This window comes from Mytilus galloprovincialis, chromosome 4 (assembly GCF_965363235.1).
Source record: "Mytilus galloprovincialis chromosome 4, xbMytGall1.hap1.1, whole genome shotgun sequence".
NCBI lineage: Eukaryota > Metazoa > Mollusca > Bivalvia > Mytilida > Mytilidae > Mytilus > Mytilus galloprovincialis.
In genome coordinates this window covers 63,087,878-63,111,193 of record NC_134841.1, presented here as the reverse complement: position 1 = coordinate 63,111,193, position 23,316 = coordinate 63,087,878, and the positions used below count along the sequence as shown (strand labels likewise).

At 33.0% G+C, this 23,316-nt stretch overlaps 1 long non-coding RNA gene across 1 annotated transcript; it reads left to right on the top strand.

The window, feature by feature from the left end:
* Positions 1 to 8,736: 8,736 nt before the first annotated feature.
* On the top strand, positions 8,737 to 13,174 carry LOC143072673 (uncharacterized). The gene is made up of 2 exons (XR_012977274.1): positions 8,737 to 8,774; positions 9,745 to 13,174. It is a non-coding gene; the product is annotated as an uncharacterized LOC143072673 (long non-coding RNA).
* The last annotated feature ends 10,142 nt before the right edge of the window (positions 13,175 to 23,316 follow it).

The following is a 23,316-nucleotide window of genomic DNA, read 5'->3' as shown; positions in this document are numbered from 1 at the left end:
TCCTGAGTCTTCTATGTTGTGTCTTGTGTACTATTGTGTTTCTGTTTGTCTTTTTCTTTGTTAGCCATGGCGTTATTTTTAGAATTTGAATGTCTCTGGTGTCTTTTGTCCATTTTTTAGACGGGTCTTCCTAAACATAAAAAGAACAAGTCTGCTATTGAAGGGGCACAATTAGTGCCAATAGGACTACATGCAACTTTACGTACGAAACTTATTAGTCAAGGAGACAATTAACAGTTTCTATCATCTAATCACACCTCAAGCAGGTATATCTAGCATGGTTATCTTTCTCAACAGAGAAGACGGCTTAAACTGAGTTGCAGCAAATATTCAGATTTAGGTTTAGTTTAACATATTTATTGATAGTGGATTGGGAAACAAGTTATTACAATTTTGATTAATTTCTTTCCACTTAGCTGGTACGAGTGCTGCCTTGTAGCGGCAATATTAGCCTGCTCTTTTTCGAAAACTACAAGGGTGTCTTTTACGTGCAATAGATATTGTTCTCTCTTAACACGGGTCATCCATTTATTGTCCCCTTCCGACGAACTATCATCGTTCCTTAAGACCACGCTCTCAAATGGTGTTATGGGATAGCCAAAAATTCAGCTTCTGAAATTTTCTCCGTGGAACGGGATTGAACAAGGAACCTTTGGGTTTTTAGTCCGATGCGCTCTCAAAGTAAACCAAACGCCCATTTAAACAAATATGAAAACGTTTGGTTGATAACATTGTGTAGAACTGTAGTGTGAAGAGTTGAAAAGTCAAAACTGCCAACCAAATCAAAGCGACTACCAAAAGCTCGTAATTTATGTAAAACATCCAAAGTATTTTTTAGACTCAAAAATAATTTATTCTACTATTTACATATGTTTTATTACACAATTTAATGATACGTTCTTTGATAGTTATTAAATGACCAGGTAAAAGCACTGAAAAACCAGTCGAATAACACTTTCAGAGGCCGAAATGAAACGATACATTACTGTTTTTATACGACCGCAAAAATTTTAATTTTTCGTCGTATATTGCTATCACGTTGGCGTCGTCGTCGTCCGAATACTTTTAGTTTTCGCACTCTAACTTTAGTAAAAGTGAATAGAAATCTATGAAATTTTAACACAAGGTTTATAACCACAAAAGGAAGGTTGGAATTGATTTTGGGAATTTTGGTCCCAAAATTTTAGGAATTAGGGGCCAAAAAGGGCCCAAATAAGCATTTTCTTGATTTTCGCACTATAACTTTAGTTTAAGTAAATAGAAATCTATGAAATTTTGACACAAGGTTTATGACCACAAAAGAAAGGTTGGGATTGATTTTCGGAGTTTTAGTTCAAACAGTTTAGGAATTAGGGGCCAAAAAAGGGCCCAAATAAGCATTATTCTTGGTTTTCGCACAATAACTTTAGTATAAGTAAATAGAAATCAATGAAATTTAAACACAAGCTTTATGACCACAAAAGGAAGGTTGGGAGTTGAGGTCTGAACAGTTTAGGAATTAGGGGCCAAAAAGGGGCCCAAGTAAGCATTATTCTTGGTTTTCGCACCATAACTTTAGTATAAGTAAATAGAAATCTTTGAAATTTAAACACAAGGTTTATGACCATAAAAGGAAGGTTGGGTTTGATTTTGGGAGTTTTGGTCCCAACAGGTTTTTAGGAATAAGGGGCCCAAAGGGTCCAAAATTGAACTTTGTTTGATTTCATCAAAAATTGAATAATTGGGGTTCTTTGATATGCCGGATCTAACTGTGTATGTAGATTCTTAATTTTTGGTCCCGTTTTCCAATTGGTCTACATTAAGGTCCAAAGGGTCCAAAATTAAACTTAGTTTGATTTTAACAAAAATTGAATCCTTGGGGTTCTTTGATATGCTGAATCTAAAAATGTACTTAGATTTTTGATTATTGGCCCAGTTTTCAAGTTGGTCCAAATCGGGGTCCAAAATTAAACTTTGTTTGATTTCATCAAAAATTGAATAATTGGGGTTCTTTGATATGCCAAATCTAACTGTGTATGTAGATTCTTAATTTTTAGTCCCGTTTTCAAATTGGTCTACATTAAATACCAAAAGGTCCAAAATTAAACTAAGTTTGATTTTAATAAAAATTGAATTCTTTGGCTTTTTTGATATGCTGAATTTAATCATGTACTTAGATTTTTGATTATGGGCCCAGTTTTCAAGTTGGTTCAAATCAGGATCCAAAATTATTATATTAAGTATTGTGCAATAGCAAGAAATTTTCAATTGCACAGTATTCAGCAATAGCAAGAAATCTTCAATTGCACAGTATTGTGCAATAGCAAAAAATGTTCAATTGCACAGTATTGTGCAATAGCAAGAAATCTTCAATTGCACAGTATTGTGCAATAGCAAATATTTTCAATTGCACAGTATTGTGCAATAGCAAGAAATATCTAATTGCACAATATTGTGCAATAGCAAGAAATTTTCAATTGATTGGAGTTATCTTTCTTTGTCCAGAATAGTAGTTGAATCAACTTAAGGCGAAGTGTACGTAATTGCACGCCTCTAGCGGAATACGGGATTAAAAACGTTCGTCGTTAGTTACGCAAGTTATCTCCCTTACTCCAAGAAAGGACACACGAAAGAGAAACTACTTTCTGCGGTCTATAATGAATCCAACAAGCACGCCTGTGCTGTCTTAAACCTCATAGAAATTATCTAAATAACTCCAACTAGAAATCACAGCATTCTGTACGTTGTTCTGTGTGCAGTCTGACTTAAAAACACTGTTGTGTTTTTTTTTTTTGGTTTTAGACGCGTAGGAGAAGGCATTTCGTGTTTATGATAACATCAGAAAGAAAAAAACGCCTCACAACAAAATTATAAACAAATAAACATGCAACATTTTTTCTTCTATTGATATCAAATTAATTAAAATAAAACCTGAATTGACCCAACAATATCGATTTAAAAAGCCGTCGTCTTGAACGAAAAACACAGTACTCAACGTAAAGTTTTAAAATAGGTTACAAATAATTAATGAAAGACGTGTGAATTTAATTGTTTAATTAAAAAGACGTTGAAATGCTCGTATTTTGTGCAATTGAAAATTTAAGGACATGATTTATGTTCATATAAGATATCAGACGATACCAAGAGAATAATTTGACCACTAGTGCAACACTTACAAGTAGGAAGAACAAAGACGGAAAACAAACAAAAAATAAACAAATTATGCCCCAAAAATTACTCAGTAACTTAAAAATTGTCTCACTCTAACATTTATCTTAAAATAAGTAAAAATTATTTCATTCAACTCCCAGTTTTCAACCTTTTCTACGTGTGCAGAAAATAAACAGGGTGTCTTCTATTCCGTCCGCAATTTATGGGAAAACTAAATCTAAATTTAGAACTATATTAAAATTGAAAGTACACATGTAAGATAAAATATAACATGTCATTTCTTCTTTCACAAATTCCAATTTTGAAGAAATATATAGCGATATCTGTTTTCTTTTATTGTGCCTGTGTGCAGCATACAAAATTAGAGAATGTAATTTTGAAGTATCAAGTCTCAATTCAAGATTATGAATGAATAGAATATAGAATTACGGGGGGGAGGGGGGGGGGAGGGTAGGACCTTTATCGGAACTCCGGGATCGAGTGTTTTTAAGCTCGGGATTTCGGAATTGACCCTTTCGGGATTTAATTTTTTTTTCAAATTCGGGACCTCGGGATTTCGTGTTTTTAAGCCCGGGATTTCGGGATCTGGATCCCTCCTTCCCTCCTCCCTCTATTATGGTTAAAGAAAAGAGGTCAGGGAAGTTTTGTGATTCTTGTAACTGCAATTTAATATTTAGTGAAATGAGAGGTGAAATGTGTTCAGACTATTACATTTAGATTTTTTTAAAATTTAACCCAAGTTTACTGCAAGGGGTGTTTAACGACTTCGATGATTATCCATGAGGATCTCGCACTCGGTTATCTCTAGGTTTTCACCTAGTTCATGATCATACAAGAATTGAGAAGACTGTGGTTTACTAGTCTTATAATATGAGATTTTGGAGTTCATATAATTTACATTCAACGTTTTTATCGAATATTTCAAGGCTTTTTGACTATCAATGTTGACCCCCCTCCAATTGATTGGATAAAATGAATGGATTGCCGCCCCTATTTCAAACTGAGGTCCTATAAACTGACTGGTATTCGAATTTGTTAAAAGAAATAATTGGTATCTCTGACTCATATTGATTCAATACCGTAATGCGAAAAACAATCATTTGTTTCCGCGAATTCCGAACAGTTAGAAATATATTCCCGAGTTTCAATTTGAGTAACTCGAATAATTCAAGCCCTTTCCGTGTCCGATTTTCTCCCACACGAGAAATGTAGCATTCGTACATCAGCTGAATAATACGAATGAATTATTCGGGTTACAATTTGTGTAAATCCCGAATGCACATAAAAGTAAAGGTCCAGCCCGACTTTCGGAAAAATAAAACCTGAATTGACCCAACAATATCGATTTAAAAAGCCGTCGTCTTGAACGAAAAACACAGTACTCAACGTAAAGTTTTAAAATAGGTTACAAATAATTAATGAAAGACGTGTGAATTTAATTGTTTAATTAAAAAGACGTTGAAATGCTCGTATTTTGTGCAATTGAAAATTTAAGGACATGATTTATGTTCATATAAGATATCAGACGATACCAAGAGAATAATTTGACCACTAGTGCAACACTTACAAGTAGGAAGAACAAAGACGGAAAACAAACAAAAAATAAACAAATTATGCCCCAAAAATTACTCAGTAACTTAAAAATTGTCTCACTCTAACATTTATCTTAAAATAAGTAAAAATTATTTCATTCAACTCCCAGTTTTCAACCTTTTCTACGTGTGCAGAAAATAAACAGGGTGTCTTCTATTCCGTCCGCAATTTATGGGAAAACTAAATCTAAATTTAGAACTATATTAAAATTGAAAGTACACATGTAAGATAAAATATAACATGTCATTTCTTCTTTCACAAATTCCAATTTTGAAGAAATATATAGCGATATCTGTTTTCTTTTATTGTGCCTGTGTGCAGCATACAAAATTAGAGAATGTAATTTTGAAGTATCAAGTCTCAATTCAAGATTATGAATGAATAGAATATAGAATTACGGGGGGAGGGGGGGGGGAGGGTAGGACCTTTATCGGAACTCCGGGATCGAGTGTTTTTAAGCTCGGGATTTCGGAATTGACCCTTTCGGGATTTAATTTTTTTTTCAAATTCGGGACCTCGGGATTTCGTGTTTTTAAGCCCGGGATTTCGGGATCTGGATCCCTCCTTCCCTCCTCCCTCTATTATGGTTAAAGAAAAGAGGTCAGGGAAGTTTTGTGATTCTTGTAACTGCAATTTAATATTTAGTGAAATGAGAGGTGAAATGTGTTCAGACTATTACATTTAGATTTTTTTTAAATTTAACCCAAGTTTACTACAAGGGGTGTTTAACGACTTCGATGATTATCCATGAGGATCTCGCACTCGGTTATCTCTAGGTTTTCACCTAGTTCATGATCATACAAGAATTGAGAAGACTGTGGTTTACTAGTCTTATAATATGAGATTTTGGAGTTCATATAATTTACATTCAACGTTTTTATCGAATATTTCAAGGCTTTTTGACTATCAATGTTGACCCCCCTCCAATTGATTGGATAAAATGAATGGATTGCCGCCCCTATTTCAAACTGAGGTCCTATAAACTGACTGGTATTCGAATTTGTTAAAAGAAATAATTGGTATCTCTGACTCATATTGATTCAATACCGTAATGCGAAAAACAATCATTTGTTTCCGCGAATTCCGAACAGTTAGAAATATATTCCCGAGTTTCAATTTGAGTAACTCGAATAATTCAAGCCCTTTCCGTGTCCGATTTTCTCCCACACGAGAAATGTAGCATTCGTACATCAGCTGAATAATACGAATGAATTATTCGGGTTACAATTTGTGTAAATCCCGAATGCACATAAAAGTAAAGGTCCAGCCCGACTTTCGGAAAAGGACTGTTGTAGATTTCAGATTGATTTCCAGAAATAAAAATCATACAAAAATGTTTCACGCAAATATTCGTCTTCAGACGTGTAAAGTTATACAACGATTACTAGCCGGTCTGGGTTGTGATAAAAAGAAGATCATGCAATGCATAAAATGTATAATGTCGTGGCTCAGGGATGTGTTGAATTATAGAGATGATTATGCGGCACAAAGATAAGATTAATTTACCCAAATGTACTAAGAATTACCACACAACTTAAATTTACTTAAATATTGATTTGTTATCCTGTGCCAGACAGATGGCTGATATTCTGAGAAGAGACCTTGATGAAATGAAGTTTTATGGGAACAAAGATTTTGAAAACACGTCGCAGTGTTTAGATTTTAACAAAAATAAGGCACCAAGGTCGAAAATAGTTCTAGTTCATAATGAAGAAAATGTCAACCGTTTTCTAGCTTGGCGATCTCCGCATGCACCCGAATATAATAGACAAATACAATACAATAGTACACAAAACGTAACATAAAGAACTAAAGACCGAGCAACATGAACTCCAACAAAACGGTATATATTTCATACAAGTATAGAACTATATGAAGCGTCGTAACTGCATGCATGTTGCAGCGACGTCAATAACGTTGTCATTGTTTTTTTGTTTTTTTTACACGCAAAATTCAACTTTAACAGGGTATAGCTTGAAAAGTAGCACGGTTGCTAAGGACTTTCTTTGCACCAATCGATTCCTCAGACATTTTAGAATCGTCTCATAAATTTAAAAAAAAATCGATTGTCTAATATAATAGAAAATCTTGGAAATGTAACAATTCCTGCCGAATTTCACGATTTTCCCTATATATCCTTTGTAATTTTGGTGTATGATGCTGTTAACTTCAACAGCTCGTATCTCAAAAACGAAAACGGTTACCCCCTTTTTTTATTTTATTTTCCGATTTATTTTTACGAGTAGAATCTACATATAAAATTTCAAAAAAATCCATTGTGTAGTTTAATTACGTACACTTCGCCTTAAATCATTGTTTTATACAATGCACTATGTATATTCACTTTTACTACCAACTGATAAATTAAAACACTCTTTACCATTCAGTGATAACAAGCACTTTTTGTTACATTTTAATATTTTATGATGTATTTAAATGAGTAGTTATTGTTGCAAACTCCATTAGAAATTTGAATTGAGATCAGTTTTGAAAAAAGGGAAAGGGGGATATGAAAAAAAATGGTGGGGGGGGGGGTTAATTTTCTCATTTCAGATTTCATAAATAAAAAGAAAATTTCTTCAAACATTTTTTTGAGAGGATTAATATTCAACAGCATAGTGATTGCTCAAAGACAAAAAAAAATATTTTAAGTTCATTGGACCACATTCATTCTGTGTCCAAAACCTATGCTGTGTCAACTATTTAATCACAATCCAAATTTAGAGCTGAATCCAGTTTGAATGTTGTGTCCATACTTGCCCCAACCGTTCAGGGTTCAACCTATGAGGTCGTATAAAGCTGCGCCCTGCGGAGCATCTGGTTTTGTGTAGTTTAGATAACCAATATATAGAAGGGACCTTTAACTGTTCAGAAGAATACATTAAGCTGTGATGTGATGTGGTTAAGATATGATTGTTTATATATATATATATGTTGAGTCAACATACTTGAATGTAAAAGAATTATAAAAAATCATTCCTAAGTAAATCTATGTAGTCGGATTCCAACAGCAGTATACGAGGTCTTGTGTACCCAGTTTAAGTATTGCCGAGTACTAAACTAAAAATAACAAATACCGAAACAACTGCTGCATTAAATTATTTTGTCAACTTGAGTATATATCCCCTTCTGAAAAAGCATATAGCGACAGCTTAGAAAAACCATTTATGTGGGATAAAGACAAGTATGCAGTTCCTTTCTGGATACGTTCTATGTCACATTGTATTTGGTCACCCTCTTCGATAACTTTCATTTGACATTTTTCCCAACATATTCTGTATTCGATGTTATCGATAAGTACCGTTGAGATAAAAACAACGTTCGAAATCAAAAAGGACAATCAAAAGAAAAAAAAATCGTGTCGATCCGGCCCCACAGCAAATACGAACGATCAAAAATTATATTTTTGACGCATATTCAAATATATCTTATCAAAGGAGACTTTACTCGAATATTATTTTTCTAGGTATTTAAATGTTTTTATTAATTTTTCATATCGATATATTTTTCTTTTAATAATGTAAAATAATTTATGTCAAAATCATTTCATCACCTTTGATGAGTAAGAATGATATGCAGTGTATACTATAGCATTTTTGTTGATCACGATATCAAGAATAAATATAATAAAAAACAGGTATAGCAGAAGTTTATAGTACAATCATGTGAAAATTTAATCATCAATTTATGTTTGACCGAGATCTTGAAAAGTTTGTATGTAGTGCTTTCTTGCACTCAGTGGAGAAACACAATTGACGCTGCCAATAAAGAGGCCCCTCATGGGGGGGTCCTAGTAATCACATAATCACCATTTTTTTGCCAATATAATCACATAATCATTAAATATTTGCTCATCTTTAGTAATCAAATAATCATAAACTAAAAATACAGTCCTAGGTAATCAAAAAATCATGAAATATTTGGCTTAATAATCAAATAATCATTAAAAAAACGGCCAAGTAATCACATAATCAAAAACCCCATGAGGGCCCTCAATAAACGTAGTGATTTCGAGAAACAGTTTAATTCAGGTAAGTCTTTTCTTTGTTTTAATGTTATAACAAATTATATTGAATTATTCAAATTGAAACCCTAAAATTTCTTGAGAAAAATACATTTTGAAAAGCATCTTACGTTCATGACTACTATACTGACTTGATATACAAAACAAAAAGTAAAAAACAATAAATAATAAAACTATCATGATTGTAAATCGACGAAACCATTGTTTTATTTCCCAAGTCTTGTTTAACCCACCATTTAAAGGGATTTAAGTGATTTATATGCCCGGTCAACCTTTTTTCGTTCGTCTGTCATTCACAATTTTGGTTTCCGGATGATAATTTCTAAAGAACCGTTTGCCCAAATCCTTTGCAATATCAACACAGTGTCATTAAACATAAAATACTTTATATTATCATTAAAGTATATTTTAGGTATTCGTTGTTATTCTTTTGTTAAAATATCCAAATGTACTATTATATTATTTTTTTACGTATTTCTCTGTCCTGAGTGTTCTTGCATTTATTTGTACTGTATTCCTGTCATGTAATTTTGCCATTTTAGCGGTATATTTGACATTGCCATAAAGCGCGAGATTTGAATAGCCAGAAAACCAGGTTCTACCCAATCTTTTTTTCTTGAAATGTCCTCTACCAAGTCAGGAATATGGCAATTGTTATGTAATTGTTCGTTTCTATGTATGTTGCATTCTCGTTTGGTTTTTTTTGTTGCACTTCAGTGTGTCTGTTTTTCGTTGTTTTCCTCTTATAGTTGATGTGTTTCACTCGGCTTTTTTTCGTAACTTAAATTATTTTCTTCTCTCAATAGAATTATGACTTTTGAACAGCGATTTACTATTGTTGCCTTTATTTATTATCACTTTTATATGATTTTATTACCGCTGCATATTCATTTGAAGATGAACTTACATTGTTTTAACAGTTAAATTTAAAGAAATTTAAACATGATAAAAATATATTATTATTTTGTTAATTACAGGTCCAAATGGCTACTTTTTATTGTGACTCTTGTCTAAATGAAAAGACTTCAAAAGCAATAGAATGTGAAGAGTTAATATGTGAACACTGTGTAAAAGTTCACCAATCACGTACTCCGCACCATTTAGTCAACGTTGATATTTTACCTACATCTGTCTTAACTTCAAATCAATATTGTGAAATTCACACGGAGAGGATTCTGGACTTGTTTTGCACTCAATATGACATGTTGATTTGTCGGTCCTGTATGCTGGAAAAACACAGAAACTGCTATTCAGTCATCAAGCTTGAAGACGCTTCTAGAAATATAGATGATTCCTCAATGTTAATTGCAACGAAATCTGAACTTAATGGAATAGCAAATACAATCGGGAATTTAGAACAAGAAAGGAAATCAACATCAACTAAAATAGAGGACGACGCTTCATTTGCAGCTTCAAAAGTCGCAAATTTGAAAGATCGCATGCTCAAAAGAATTGATGAAATGGAGCAAGACCTATTAACTGAAATTAAAGATATCAAAAGAAAACATTTATCTGAGATAAATTCAACCACAGAAGAGATCCAAGAAATGAAAAACAAAATTGATTACCTTAAACAGAACTTAAAAACAACAGGGCAAGTGGGTTCTAAAAGCCAGAAATTCGTAATGATCCATTCGTTAAAACCGAAGATAAGCGAGTTGCAGGATAGACTTCAACATATATTGTCCTCAACCAAATCAGTTGATATCTTATTTTCACCGACAATGAATATTCTACCATCCGAAAAAATGGGCTTGATTCAGGAAAATACAATACCATACACCATTGTTCATCATATTTCTAACCAAATACAAGCCCCGATTATACCTAAAAAGCCACCTTCGTTTATTTTCACAAAGGAGTTTAATCTGATTGATTCAATGATATCTAGTTCTGTTATAATTCCGCAAGACATGCTACTTGTATGCTTTTTTGATATACCTGCATTAGGTGTCGTTAATGAAGATGGAATGATAACAAAAATGCAAAAACTTACAAGTAAACCATGGAATATAGCTATAATACCAAACACAGGTAAAGCCATGGTTAGTTTGGCACGAGAGAAATCGATACAGTATGTCAAAATAAAGAACTTGGAACTGGAGAAAAAAGTGTCTGTTGAGGAGAAGTTTCCTTCTGAAATATGGGGTATTGCTGTGAGAAAAGGCCGAATTGCTCTAGGTTCATTTGGAAAAGTTTACTTATGCAACATGCATTTAGACGTTTTAATAGATCTAACTGTAGGTGCAGGAATGGTATATTATTTAAATTTTGATAAGTCTGATAGATTATATTGTGTAATTAAAGACACAGGAGAAATATATCGTTTTCTAAAGACTGGAAAATTGTCATTTAAATATAGTTTGAACGACTATCCTGATATTGGAGGGATAGCATCTGACAAATACGGAAATTTGATGATTACAGATGGTAAAACTAATTCAATCATAGAAATTAGTTCCGAGGGAAAAAACCACAGACAAATTTTGGAAGGCAAAGATGGCATCAAGAATCCAGCTGCCCTTTTCTTTAACAAAACTTTTACAAAACTGTTTGTTTTAAACAGCGATGGCAGTGTAACAATTTTTGAGTGTTGCCAGAATCCACAAAAATCCCAAGAAGAATTTAACTGACAGATTTTGAAACAAAAATGACGTTAAAATACTTCATATGCTGGAATGCTACAATGGCCGAAGTATTTGAATATCAACGCGAAAAAGGCTTGTCACTTTCAAAAGCACATAATGCATATTTTTAATGTATTTGCTGATATCTGATTAAATAACAGCAACATATCTTAATCAAAAGTATTTACATCTGATTGCAAAAATGCAAATCTGATATCTTCGAATTTGAAACATCTATATTTGGTCTCTAAAGAATAGTTGTCTCATTGACATTCAATCAATTTTTACAACACCAGATGCGCCTTTCGACAAAAATATTCTTCAGTGATGATCGATGCAACAGTATTTGCTATCCAAAATTCTAATACATTTATTGACAATTGATGTACCCAACATAAGAAGAAAACCTATTTAGTATATGGTTGAGACAAACATTCTAATTGCAAAAGTCCATTTAGTGCTTGTGGTTGATCAGCACAGTTAAGATTGGAAATAGGGAAAATGTCAAAGAGACTACAACCGATCAAAGAGCAGATACTTTCAACTTCCAAGATCGAGTGGAAGATAGATGTGTTCCACTCTCTTATTTTACTTGAATTAACAAGAGTATTGTGTTATCAAGAAGTTCAACTGATTGAAAGCAATTTCATAATTTCTAAGGGAATACATATTAGTAGAAGTTTAATGAACATATCAACATGATCAAAACCAGCTGATATTTTTCCATTGCATTTCTGTCAGTAATGACGAAATGTATACTTAATAGGTACCCCTTAGTATGCTTAGGTATTTGAACATTGTTACTGACGGTGTTTATAGTTAAGTATAGTTACGTTTATCCTAGTTGTTTAAAATCAAAATAATAAAATTATGATTATTTCATACAAGCAATAGTGTATGAAGTAAAACCACTATATATCAAAAATCAAATTATTTCAAATGATTCTGAGACCAGTTTATTCAAAACTGTTTTTAAAGCTTCCTCTATAGTCAATATTCACAATGGCTTTACTCTGTAATTGCATTCTGGTCCCTTTAAAAGCTAGAATGATAACACAATCAAGAAAAAGGTTTATTTAAATCGAATTATACAGCAAATCTTATGTAATTCACATTTTTGTTAGAGTCAGCAACAGTAGTATACCGCTCTTCAATATCAGAATTATGTTCTGATCTAAAGTAAATCTATTAGCAATCTCTATTTTTTTCATATCCTTGAAATGGCCGTACAGTCGAGGATAATGATAACATATTGAAATGTCTCCGACTTAGGTTTTTAGTACACTAAACAAAAGAAAGTTAATATAAACAGAGTGGAAAATACTATGGTTATCAATTACGTAATTGGTTTTTACAAGGAGTACAGCCTGTTTATCATTTAGTGTTGATTCAACCTCGTTTAGTGAAAGACATTAACGTGACGTTATTACGCAATCTAGTTTTTTTACGAATTCTAATGTGAAATCTAAGATTTTTAAAAATAAATGTTCTGACGTTCTTTCCCGCAAAGTTAAAAAACAAGCTCATGAATTTATGTCAAAAAAATAAACCAATGAAATTTTGAAAAACAATTTTTTCTTTTTAAGTTATATGGATATCGAAACAAATGACAACGTAATATAATAACCGTATGATAATTAACACAGAATATGAATGATTCTTCTGATCATGAAAATTAAAATATTTCCATTGACTTTTCTGCAAAAACGTTGGGAAGAGAACAGATACTTTCAATGCGCCCAACAAAGAGCAACAAATGCCCCTCTTTCACCCCCCCCCCCCCCGAAAAAAAAAAAAAAAAAAAAAAAATAACATGCACAACAAAAACAAGCTCTGTTTTATAGTTTACATTTAAATGTTCGATTCCTCCTTAATGTAACGATAAAAAGTTGTAAATAAATAAAATAGAGTAAACATGCAAAGGATAATATGTCAAGAAAAAAAATCGAAGTTATGTTGATATCGAAACAAATGACAACGCATTACACAAAACTATAGTATAGTTTACCGAAAATATGATTGGTTCTACTGCTTATGACATTTCAAATATTTTGACTATGCTGCAAAAACGTTTGGGACGAAGACAGTTAATTTCAATGTCGCAATTTTAGAGTCACATAATACCAAAAACAAGCTCTGTTTAAAGTATGTATTCCGAATTTCAACTCCTTCTAAATGTAACGATGAAAAACATTTAATCATTCAGATATAATTGCTATTAAGGATACGACCCATAGAAGAAAGTCTGATTTACATCTTAATCTTTTCCTCGATATTGACACAGGTGGACGACTTCAAACTAGAATCTATAACAATAGTGATGAGTTAACTTTCTTTCCTCCCTTTTCTCAGCAGTAAACATGCACACTGCTCTATCGTATTGCGTTTACATACATCTCAATTTTTGATACATAAAGAAAGCATATGACAGTTATGGCTAATTTCAACATAATTGGGGGGTCACTTCAATACTTTATTGATAGGGGGTGCCGCTGGGTTTCCGATTCCGCTCCCTTTTTATATAATTTAGGATAAAAAAATGTACACTTTTTTATATATTGCGTAGGTAAAATGTTTCCTTTTCACATATTGTTTGGGTTTCGTTTGTTTTGTAATGTAACAATGGAATACCAAAGGGCTCAAATAGACAAAATGGTTGATAAGACAAAGTGAGGAATACCAAGAAAGATGACAGACGAAGTTATGGAAACTTTATTTAACTTATCATATATTTCTGATAGTTTTCCCGACCTATTCACATATTTCCAAGGTTGAAAAGGTGAACTAATCCAGCGGCACGTCCTATCGCCTTGTATATAGGAAGTGGACACCCCGAGGTTACCCCACAAAACCTTTGTAGGCTCTATAAGAGGAATTATTTATAATGAATATTTGTAACAAATGAGTGCACTATATAACAGGTACAACTTTACGTCATACATAAATACAAAAATCTCAATTTGTCATATTCAATAACAATGTATAAATTTGAAACATAACGATACATTTTGTAATCTAGCCAAATCATAATAATGCTTTAATGATCGACAGTGCAAACAAATATACCAATCCACGAATTTAGAATTAGATAATGGTAATGTGAAAATATCAATTTCAGATGAAATTTAAATATTCCCACAAAATTAACTTCAATAAGGCAAAGGTGAGATATGTCAATATTTACTCCCTTCCGACTTCCTGTTTACTTCTGCTCTGTTCTGGTTTCAACAGTAAAATATTTGGGCACACACTATTACTCACTACGACAGGTATTTCTTTCTTTTTTAAACACCGTGTATCATCATTACACCGGATATAGGTACTAACCAAGCGGGCATGATCGATTTTGACCTTACACGGTAACGAAAATCTCTGTTTTGCTTTATCAATATTCAATGTGCATTTCTGAACATTTGAAATTCCTGCTCCGAAATTATTTTCGCATCGATTTTTTTCTATTCATAAAACAAATTTGATATTTAAATAAGAACAATTAACTTGAACATGCGAAAATAGTTGTGAATGTCAACACCAACTTTCAATTTCGATACAGTAGTTGAGACATTTACATGTTTTATCTGAAAGAAACCTAATACAGGGCAAAAGTAATAGTCACCAATCATAAACCTACCCGTGATTACTCATTCCTTGAAACTTTTTGGGTAATAAACGAGTATAAAAATAATGTTTTTGTGTACGGTGTACTACAACTTAACTATGCACCGTACATAAGGATTTATGTGATCATCTAAACACCGTACACAACACTTTTTTGGGGATAAAATATCGAAAAATAACATAGGTATGACAGATTTCAATGCCAATTATTGAAACAGCTATATACTTATTACACACACACACATTGACCTTCTATCAGAAAAAGTGTTGCAATGAATATAGAATTATATCGGATGAGACGAGGGCCAACTTCTTAGACAAGTATTTGCACATGCTTTTACAATGTTTTAGTAATTCCTCTTGTTTTGGGAAAATAATGAGACATCTCTAATCAACAACCTACGACCAAATAATTTCTTAAAACAGCAATTATGTTTAGATTGAAGTACACATTGATATTATGTGAACAAAACAAAGATTTTCGTTACCGTGTAAGATCAAAATCGCTCACGCCCGCTTGGTTAGTACCTATATCCGCTGTACGATGATTCACGGTGTTAAAGGAAATTTAACAATTAAACAATTCAACGTCGAACACGATCAAAAGATGATTTCAAAATACAGAAAGGAATATTAAGAACAATATTGTAAAGACAATATACAAAAAAAATCTAATCTGTACATTTAAAAGTTGGTTTCCGTTCCATAACTTTAGTCTGCCACAACCAAATGTTATAAAACTAATACACTATACTTATTACAACAAAACACAGATCAACTTTGAATTTTGATGCCGTCACTATAATCGGTCTAGAGTTTTGACCCTTTACATTTTTGCAGAATTTTTGGTTTCCGTTCTTTTACTTTAGTTTGCCTTAACCAAATGTTATGAAACTTGTACAGCATGCTTACTACCACATAATACATATCAAGTTTGATATTGGGTGGTGTCACTTTTACTGCTCTAGAGTTATGTGATTTTATAACTTTATATGATATGCAAGCTCGCGCATCATATGTGTCCCATGGACATATTCCCAATTTATATTTTTACAGTCAAATAATGAAATCTGAGCCAAATCGTCGAATTTTAGCATTGTCTTTAATTGCTTGATGTACAGTCAATTCATTGCCCTTTTAATCATCGATTTGTGATTGGTCTGGTCGAGGGGATGACATAAAAAAAAATCCGCTCAGACGTGGGATAGTGTAATTTATCTATATCGTATTAACCAAACAAAATCTGGAATTTTGGCATGAAGTATAATAAATACATATTTCAGAATATACATATACAGACTATGTTCTCATTTAAAAAAAGAAAGAAATACGCAATCTATATCTTGAAATCCTTTTTTCAATTGATTTTTTTATACTGATTGTTTTCAGTTATAAATATTCTGATAATATATTGATAAAAATAAGAGAGTTTTAATTAAAATTACCCAGAATTTCTTTGACAATATAAAAAAGTGTGTTAATCTCCCAATCTATTATTATGACAGACTTTACAAAGCTTTTGATTTCTTATTACTTTATTGTTTCTGCTTTGTTCAATTACAAGATTTAGCAAAGACAGATCTATCAATAATTTGGTTAAATTCACCGACGTAGTATGCATGTTTACCTCTTTTGTATTAAGCCTCGGTCACACCTTACCGGATAGCACAAACGGACGACTAACGGATGAAAATAAAAGTTGTCCGTTGACAAAATTGTTATCCGTTGGGAGTCCGTTGATGTACTGACCGAATAAAACGGGCTCGTAACGGATGCATAACGGACACACACCGGATACGCAACGTACGAGAAACGGACACGTACCGGACAGAACGGATGTCGAACGTACATCCAACGGACGAGTACCGCATAAAACGGACATCTAACGGAAGCGAACCGGATAAAACGGATGAACAAGATATACGGAAAAATCAAAGGCGACAATAATAATACATGTAAATCGCATAAATATTCAAAATGTTTCTGTGTTACAGGTTTTGGTTTGTTCCGCCAAAGGGCAGTGTCTGGCCTGAATAAAAACTGCTTGATTGTGAAGACGTGCCTATACTCTAAGATCGATTATGAATAATAAGAATTCATGAACCTTAAGCCTCGGTCACACCTTACCGGATAGCACGAACGTACGCCTAACGGATGAAAATAAAAGTTGTCCGTTGACAAAATTGTTATCCGTTGGGAGTCCGTTGATGTACTGACCGAATAAAACAGATGTGTAACGGATGCATAACGGACACACACCGGATATATAACGTACGAGAAACGGACATGTACCGGACAGAACGGATGTCGAACGTACATGCAACGGACGAGTACCGCATAAAACGGACACATAACGGAAGCGTACCGGATAAAACGGATGAACAAGATATACGGAAAAATCAAAGGCGACAATAATAATACATGCAAATCGCATAAATATTCAAAAGTTTCTGTTTAACTGGTTTTGGTTTGTTCTTCAAAATTCCGCCAAAGGGCAGTGTCTGGCCTGAATAAGAACTGCTTGATTGTTTTGTCGTGCCTATACTCTAAGATCGATTATGAATAATAAGAATTCATGAACCTTAAGAAATCTGACATACCAATAATTGGCATTTCTGACGCGAAATTTTCAATTGGCATTTATCCGTTTCAGATCCGTTCATCATCCGTTTTATCCGTTATACGTCCGGTAGAAGTCCGTTTCTCATCCGTTCAACATCCGTTTTATCCGTTAAACGTCCGGTAGAAGTCCGTTGGTGAATTTATCTTCCAGACCTCCAATGGATGTATAACGGACACGTAACGGATACAAAACGGAATCGAAACGGACGAGTACCGTACAAAACGGACGACTAACGGACGTTCAGCGGACATTTTATCCGTTGGACGTCCGTTCAAAGTTTTGAACATGCTCAAAATTTTCCACCGGACAGAACGGACGTCGACGGATAAAACGTACGCTTAACGGACATGCAACGGATATGGACGGACGTCTAACGGATTAGAATGGACGTCTAACGAAGATGAACGGATTGAAAAAAAGTTATCCGTTAGGCGTCCGTTCGAGCTATCCGGTAAGGTGTGACCGAGGCTTTAATAATTAAAAAAATAGCTTAGAATATTCCGTCATGCCAGAATTCTGTAACTTCAATTTGTGATAGGTTTTAGAATTTCAAATGTTTTGGTCTCAAGCATCATTGAAGTATCATAAGTTGTTTCCATAAATACATCAAGAACAAGAAAATAATTGAATGCAATAAGATAATTCAGATATTTTAGCAAGATATATCCACATAAAAGTGTTTATTGAGTGCATGTTTTCAATTGCTTATTTTGTAATTTCAGTTCAGAATGGCTACGTCTGTACCTTGTGAACCCTGTTTACGAAATGAACAGAGTTCAAAAGCAGTAAAGGTGTGTACAGAATGCGAAGAATAAATGTGTCAGCTCTGTGTTAAGGCTCATCAATCTTTTAAAGCATTTACCTCGCATCATGTAGTGAATGTTGACGTTTTACCACAATCTGTCTTCACGTCAAAGCAATACTGCCAAATACATACCGAGAAGATTCTTGATTTGTTTTGCACTCACCATGACACGCAGTGTTGTCGATCTTGCATGACAAACACACACAGAAACTGCGAATCAGTTCTTCCATTAGAAGACGCTTCTAAAAATGTAAATGAATCAGCCATGTTAGTTGACACAAAATGTGAACTTGATGGAATAGCAGACACACTTAAGATATTTGAAAAGGATAGAAAATCGGCATCAACTGAGGTAGAAAACGCTGCATTAGTTGCAACTTCAGAAGTTTCAAATGTGAAAGATCGCATTCTCAAAAGAATTAATGAAATGAAAGAAAATATAATAGCTGAAATTGAAGATATTAAATCAAAAAAAATATCCGAGATAACTTCAACTCAAGACGAGATTAAAGGGATAAATGAAATGATTGACTGTTTGAAACGAAATTTGGAGACAACAACAAAATTCGGTTCTAATAACCAGAAGTTCTTGATGATCCATTCGTTAAAAACTAAAATAAAAGAATTACAAGAAAGGCTGCAACATATGCTATCAACAGCAGAATCTGTTAATATAACATTTTCACCAACTATGGATCTTCTACCATCCACACAAATTGGTTTGATCAAGGAAAATAGAATACCATGCACAATTGTTTATAAAATTTCTACCCAGATGCAAGCCTCAATTGTAAAGAGAAAACTGTCTACGTTTAAACTCACTGGAGAGTTTAAACTGCTTGAATCATTCATATCTAGTGCAGTTATTACCCCTCCAAAACAAGCTTCTTGTATGTTTTTATCATCAAGCTGCATTAGGAGTAATTGATGAAGATGGAAGGATTTCCAAAATGCAAAAACTTAAAAGTACTCCATGGGACATAGCTATAATCCCAGACACAGATGAAGCCATCGTCAGTTTGGTATCAGAAAGATCAATACAATATGTCAAAATAGAGAACTTGGCACTAGACAAGAACGTGTCAGTTAAGAAGTTTCAAACTGAAATACGCGGCATTGCAGTAACAAAGGACCGAATTGCAATGGGTTGCTATGCAAAAGTTTACATATGCAACATGCAGTTAGACGTTATAACGATACTTAAGGTAGGCGGAAGTACTGCATACTACTTACATTTCGATAACTTTGATAGATTATGCTGTATAGTGAGACAAGTAAATGAAATATATCAATTTTATAAGACAGGGAATTTGTCATTTAAGTACAGTTTTAATGACTTTTCAAATAACAAAAATGGGATAACGTCCGACAAATACGGAAATGTGTTGATAGCAGATACAGACAAAAACTCGATTATACAAGTAGGATCCGACGGGCATTATCAGAAACAAATTTTAGAAGGGAAAGATGGCATTAAAAATCCAATTTCACTTTTCTTTAACTCCATTTTTACAAAGTTGTTTGTTGTAAACAAAAATGGAAGTGTAAATATATTTGACTGCTGAAATAAAATAAATTAGAATTAAAATTTAAATGATGTTTTTATACTTCTTATTTCGTTTGACCTCCCGACTGCAATTCAAATGCTACAGATAAGTCATATGTAGACGAAGTATGTTCCTGGTTCACTAACGTCACATCATGATACGTTTATGTGTTTTGGGAACACAAATGAGACCACAAGAGCAATGTCGTGTTATAAAATATATTTAAAATTTATTTTTATTGATTATTATTGTTTGTCCCAACTAGAAATGCGGAATAATCAGATTTCTGCAAGTATTGAAGAATAAATTGATTGTATATCAACGGGGTAAATCGCGCCTCTTATATATTCTAGCATATTAATTGACGATTAGAAAGTATGCTTCTTAGATTGTACAATGTCAAACCTTTTAAATCAAATGTGTTGAACAGATGATAAGTCCAATGTATTTTTACCTATTATGTCTATTTGTTTTGTTCACACATCGTTTTCAATATAATGGAATTTTATGCGACTGTGATACAATAGAGAGGTGTAGCTATCTATAAAACCAGGTTTAATCCACATAAGAAAATGCCTATACCAAGGCAATATGACAGTTGTTATCCATACGTTTGATGTGTTTGAGCTTTTGATTGTACCATTTGAATACAGACTTTCCGTTTTGAATTTTCTTCGGAGTTCGGTATTTTTGTTATTTTAATTTTTAAAGGATCAAGTCAGTTTTTATTTACAAACAATATGCAACAACAAATGTACAAGTAGGAAGTATAGCTTAGAAAAAAATTTCTCTCGTAAAAGACCATATCGTGTCTGTTAGATATTATTGTGTAAATGCAGTTTCGTGGAAGTGCACGAAACCGTAAATGTTTTGCACCGTTTCCCCATAGATGCTAGAGACCCATATCTAATAATAGCACAGCAGCTTCGTTCAAATATATATATATCTATCAAATTTTCGCAGATGGACTCATACGACCAAAATTTACCAATAAGTTAATTTATTATTTAAAAACAAGGACACAACTTTTGTGTCTGTCTGTTATGACACCAATGTCCACATTAGGTATACAGGGGCCTCGATGACCTAGTGGTCTAAGAAGTTGAACTACTGCATTACTAGCCTCTCAAGCAGCACGTGATAGTTATGCTCGACTACAATCTTAATTGATTAGAAATTGCAAAAGGTCGTTGGTTCCCTCAGGACACTCCCGCGTCGTGCAACAATTACAACTGACCGTCACCAAAGTGCACAAAAGTGCTGAAAGTGGTGCTAATTTAAATACAGTTCAATCAATTAATCAATCCACATTATACACAAAATACATAAAAATATGCTCAGATGTTTACATCATAATGTTGAGGGTGGTCATAAATAGGCAGAACACAATTAATCAAGATTATAATAATATTTATTAAAATGTACTCTTAAAACAATAAAGTTATGAAGTATTTGTGGACAAGTTCCTTGGTGAAAGATGAACGAAGTGACCTAACAGAACGAAACGACTATTTACACATAATGCGTTTTATAATTTGCCGCGTTCTAGATAGAATGTAATAGTTCACACTATTCTGAAATTAACTTATAGGATACATTTCCCATCAGCCAATGTTTACTATAGTAATATCAACACAAAAAAGGCATTTTGAAAAAAAAACCAGTTTTTATAAGTTATATCGATAAAATGACAACATGCCAATAAACAGATTAGAATTTGAACAGAATCTGAATCTTCTGATCATAAAGTTTCAAAGATTATTATTGACATGGCGTCAAAAAAATGTTTGGACGAGAGCTGTTTATTTCAATGCTCCCAACAAATAGTAGCAATTGCTCTGTTTTACAGATTGTATTCAGACGTTCAATCCCTCCTTAATGTTAATATAAAAATATAGAAAACATGCAAAGATACTATGCCAAGAAATAAAAAAATACCATTTTGAAAATGTTTTACAATTGTCAAAGTTATATTGATATCGAAATAATGACACGGCTTTATTTTACCGAAAACTTTATTGGTTCTACTGCACATGACATTTCTAATACTTTCATTGATTCGACCGCAAACCCCATTTGAGAAGTATACAATTTATTTCAATGTCGGAAATAAATACACGCAACATACTTAAAACAAACCCTGTTTAAAGTACGTATTCTGAGGTGCAGTCACTTCTTAATATAACGATGTAAAACTCATATATTCAAATGGAATTGCGATTAAGGATGCGACCGAAATAAAAAAAAGTATGCTTCATATCTTGGTTTTTCCTTGATACTTGAAAATATGGACTGTTATCTCCAATTTCTAAGTAGTTAACATACCGTGTAACACACTGCTCCAGCGTATTGCAGTCACATATTTTATTTAATTTCATTTAATACGTAGTTCTCGTACACAATACAAGATTGTTATTAACAGGAGTATTTCCCTTACACTTATCTGCTACAAAAGAGTAAGCAAATCATCCTCCAAATGTTGCACTTGTTGAGTTCCGCAAAAGGGACCAAAACATAATAAAAAGACAAAAGCTGTTGCCTGTCTTATTTCTATTTGTTTAAAATTTTTCAACTTCAATAAAAAAAAGTTCCTTCACCCTTATGCGTCTTATATAAAAAAAAAAAAAAAAAAAACCAACACGCTTTTTAAGTATAAAATTGGAAGCCTGGACTCATTGATTTGTTTTTTAACAGTTATAATGGCTAACTTTATTAAGAAAATATTATTGTCAATTCATTTACGGTAAGATAAACATATAATTTTAAAGGGACAATTATTGCTTTGTTTAGTGCTATTCTTTTGTGTCGTGTATAAACACAATGGTCGATTATTGGAAACATATTTGACATATTATTGAAATATTGAAAGAAAGTTTACATTTGATGTATGATAAGTGCTTCCTACTGGGTACCAGCATTGTGCAAGTTATGTGTGTACCATAACTGTTGGTGTGTGATTATATCATTCAAAGCATCAGGTATACTAGTTTAAACCACATTTTAACATTGCTGTGTATTAATATTATTCTCAAATAATAAATCCAAATCAGATTAAAAATATATAGATATTTTATAACAATACAACAATAAATTATTTTAATAGATATGGTATGAGTGTCTATGAGACAACTCTGCCCCCAAGTCACAATTTGTAAACCATTATAGGTCAAAGTACGTCCTTCAACACGTAGCCTTGCCTCACACCCACAGGAAGCTATTAAGGGCCCCAAAAATTACAAGTGTCAACCCATTAAAAAAAACAAAAAACAAAACAACGGTCTTATCTATATATAAAAAAGAACCACATCAACAAACGATAACCCCTGAAC